This window comes from Coffea arabica, chromosome 2e (genome assembly GCF_036785885.1).
Source record: "Coffea arabica cultivar ET-39 chromosome 2e, Coffea Arabica ET-39 HiFi, whole genome shotgun sequence".
In the NCBI taxonomy this organism is placed as follows: Eukaryota; Viridiplantae; Streptophyta; class Magnoliopsida; order Gentianales; family Rubiaceae; genus Coffea; species Coffea arabica.
Window position 1 is genome coordinate 36,145,481 of NC_092313.1, and position 4,699 is coordinate 36,150,179.

A 4,699-nucleotide genomic window follows, 5' to 3' on the forward strand; every position below is an offset into this window, starting at 1 on the left:
GGAAAATAAACCCTTTTGGTCTGGATTTGACAAATGGCTGCCAAATTGAGCTAGTTAAACATATCCTTTGTATAGCTCATGTATCAAAACCCTAAGTGGACTTTTGAGGCGTTTTCTCTTTTGATTTGGCAAACCGTGTATATGTATGAACTTTTGAAAACTTATGTATGTCATTGTGGATTGTAATCGCTAAAGTTCAGATGCGAATGTTTGTTGGCTATTTCGGTTGGGTTCTGACGGGTCGGTCACTATTCATGGCCGACTCCGGATTTCATTTTTTTTATTTTGGGGTTATTTTACCATTTTGATTCGTTTACGCTCGTTCGTAAGTTCCGGATCGCTATAGATAGTTCTAGTCTGCATCGTGAGTCCTGGCGAGAGCTGGGCAGGCAGTCCGCTAACCCCTTTGGTTCGCCTTAGGGGAAGGTGGGGCTGTTACAGTATGGTAGAACCTCGTCAAGTTTTTGTATCAACGGGGGAAAGATTGATTTTATTATGTCATGTGTTGACATCTATCCCGATGTATATATTACAGGTGTTTAGTTCGCCAAAGGTTATATTGATTAAGTTGTGAAGGTTGTGTAATGCATTTTTGTGGGATCAAGGGCTAGAACATAGGAGAATTCGTTAGACTACTTGGGATTATTTATGTTTTGCATTAGAGGAATAGGGCCTTGGATTTCGTTCTTTTGATGATATGGCTAAATCTTTTGCATGTAAGCTTTGGTGGTGATTACATTGTAATGATTCTTTTGGGCATCTTTTATGCAAGACAAATATATTAAGGGTTGACACCCAGCATTCGTTTCTCAGAATCGATCATTTGCTGTTTGGCGTAGGTTAGAGGAGGTGCGTGATCTGATAGAAAGTAAAATAAGATGGATCTTAGGTGAAGGTATGGTGAATTTTTGATGCGATAGATGTTTGCTTGATGAACCATTGGTTTCATATTTGGTAATGGAGCTGCCACCTCACATTTTGTAGCTGAATTTTATGATGGGGATGCCTGGAATAAGGAAAGGTTGTTAAGTTGGGTGCCAATGCATGTTGTTTGGGTGATTAGGGATATTTACTTTCAGCATAGTGTGAAGGATGAATTGGTATGGCTTCCATCGAGTTCAAGCTCCTTTACTCTTACATCTGCATGGGAGTGTCTACAATAACACAGAAATATTTCAATGGTAGACTCACTATTGTGGTATTCTATTTTACCATTGAAAGTATCATTTTTTGCCTAGAGAAATTATCTGCTCTTCGATATTAACCTTCAGAAACGTGGTGTTTGTCTTCCTTCAAGATGTCATTGTTGTCACAATGCAAAGGAGACAGCATTACATTTTTTCTTGTTGGAACCTGTAACGGAGGAGGTGTGGTCTTATTTTGCTAGCTGATTTGGGGTAGTCATGCATGGATCCGAGAGTTTGTCCTCGATCTTCTTAGCATGGTTTTACTCCAATTTGTTGGCATTTTAAATTCATATACCAGTCATTTTTCCAATGGTTATTTGTTGGTGCATGTGGTTATAAAGGAATAATGCTCATTTTATGGGTGGTTCTTGTGATCCAGTGAATGTGATACGTCAGGTTGATCAATTTATGGAGTTATTGGATGTTTCGAGGGTGTTTAAGGAAAAACATTTTAAAGGAGATAGGGATTGTGTTTTGTTTTGGTTTGTTGCTGCATCAGCCAAGAAGGTTCGTCATCTGGCGATCACTTGGGTGAAACCTCCATTGGGGAAGTTCAAGCTAAATTGTGATGCAAGTGTTTTTCACAGCCTAGCTTCTGGTGGTGGTTTGGTCAGGACTCATGAAGGAAAATTGTTGTTTGCATATTATAAGGAGTTTGGAGAATGTGATGTGTTGCTAGTATAAGCCTATTCATTATTGGATGGTCTTCAATTATGCAAGGAGAGTGGGGGTTCATCCTTTAGTAGTTGAGGTGGACTTTTATGTGCTTACGAGCTTGATTTCGTCAGGAGTGTGAGCTAAATGGCTGCAGTGTATGGTGTCGCGGAAAATAAGGGATATATTATCATATTTTTTTACATCAGTGGTGCATATTTTTCGCGAGACTAATTCATCTGCTGATAAGTTGGCGTCTCTTTATTTTCAATCAGATAGAGTTTTTGAGGATGTTTCGTCTCTTCCTTCAGATGTCAAAAACGCTATGGTTCTGGATGCTAAAAGTGTCCCTTTTGTGAGGACTATAGTTGACAAGGGTTAAAGTTATGTGTTTTCCAGTTTTTTTGTTGAGGTCAGGTCTGGCCCTCTTTGAATGCGATGTATTCAATTTTTTCTTTAATAAATTAGGGGTTGGCATCCCTTCCCTGTGGACAGGGTTTGGTCGCTGGAAAAAAAATTGAAAAAATCCATATAAACACACAAAAATTATCTATTATATTGGGGAACCTAACTACAATCTAAAATGAAAAAATATGTGAAATAAGCCTATCTAACCTATCTATTACAATTGTCTATCTAATTGTAATTTTTTGTGAAAAGAAAAACATAACCTATCTATTATATCTGGGTTATTGAATATCCTCCAAATAGTTATAAAATTTAAATTAAATAAACATAAAAAATGAATAGAAACTTAAAATAAATAAATAAAAGAAAACACATAAATAGATAAATGCATAAGAACACGTAGGAGCACATAAATGCACATAATCGAAATTTAAAGGGTAATAAGGGTACCTCCCTTTTGAAGTTGTGATTGAAAGAGAGAAGATTGACTGATGCTCAACAATCAACAAAAAAATCAAAACACCAATTTAATTGAAAATACTATAAAAGAGAACGTAAACATATAGAAAATTTACCTTATTATGCCAAAAAATGTAAATAAATTTAAATCACCAAAAATTTACAAATTAAATGTATTTACGTGAAGTATAGTTAACAATTAAAGAAAGAAAATAATTATAGTTACAAAATCAAAAGGCTATTAGGGACTAAATTGGAAAAAAAATTTGGTCAAAATACAATTTTTAAAAATATTCAATGTCAAAATTAAATAAAGGTAGAGTTTATGGGCTAAAATGTAATTAAAATAAGGACCTAAATGAAAGAAGTCTAAAGCTTCTGGCCCAAAGTAAAATCAATCAAAAATTTAGGACCTAAATTGCAAAATTTAATTTTTGATCTTAGAAAAATACAAAGAAAAACAAATTTTAGGTCATTTTAAGTGTTTGGGTCGCACTACTTTGGTCCAAAAAATAGAAGCAAATTATCTTTTATAAAAATAAGCAGGCTTAGCTAAAAGCCCAAGTAGACTTTATTTGTTCAGATGCGTTTGATAGCTAAAAATTGAACATCTAAATTAATTAAGTACAATTGAATTTTTTAGGTAAAATTTGCTCCAAAAAATAAGTGATAAGTTATTCACTTATCATTTAATATGATAAACAATCAAATGTATCAAATTTAGTACTTAACAATTCAATGGTTTAATGGAATTAGATTTCAAATTTCAGTTTTATCCAATGCACCCTAAAATGGCAAGCATATTTAATTTTATCCCAAAACCCAATACAAAGTCCAAACATAAAATAAGGACTTAGCTCATCCTTTATTTTTTATGTTTCTTCTTCTCCCTCTCTGGCCAAACCAAGCTTCTCATCGGAAACCATGGTAGACGCCGTTGGACCACCGTCGGCCACCGTACGTCAACGAATTTTTTTTTTTCAAAATTCACCAAAATAGTATTCTGGACTCCGTTTTTCACATAGAATCCATTTTCGGACTTAGCTTTCAAAGAAAATGAAGAAAAATATGCCAACAAGGTTAATTTACAGTCGAGCTCCCATTTTCAAAACTCTTCCAATTCTTAATCAAAACTCACAAAGCACACATCAAAACAACTCTCATGGCTTCTAAATGCAACTATAACCTTAATTTAACAAGAAACAACAATCAATAGGACAAATTAAAGCAAAGCCAATTTATGAAACCCATTTCATTGCTTTTTGGACTCAAAGACCTCAAAACTTTAACTAATTCAACATTTTCAGGTCTTGAACTAGCTATAATCGTCCATTTTGACAAAATATATACACAAAATTTATTTCTTTAATTCGGTTTTCTATTTAGACGTTTTTTAAATACATGGAAGACATGACTTTAAATCATATGTCTCATGAAAATTTGGACTGATTTGAACCTTGAAATTTTTGCCAATAGTCACAAATCATTTTCCAAGATTTAACAAAACAATAATAGACAAAAGTTTTCACATAGTGAAGAAAATTCCCATGAAACAATCAAACATGGAGTTCAACTCCAAACTAGAAAGAGCAAAAGACAAGGGAAACAAGAGAGCTTCACCATGTTTTACAAAGATGAAGTCAGTCAATGATGGTGATGATATCAATTTCTATGACATCTCTAATAGCAACAATCGTTCTCCTTGTCTTTCTTTGCCTTTTCTTTTCTAGTTTTCTTGTCTTGTGTGTACTTGTATGTAAGCTGAGAGAGAAGGAGAGAATGGAATGATTTGTGTGTTTGGCGATGAGAGTGATTGTTGTTTTTGTAAGTGTGTGTATCCGAGAGAAGAAAAGGGAATTGTGTTGTTTGTGCCAGTGTGTTCGTGACAGTGAGAGAGATGAGAGAGTTAGTTGAGAGTTGAGGGAGTTGGTGGAGCAGTTAGCAAAAATTGACCAAACCAATAAGCATACTGATCTGCCAATTTTTATCTT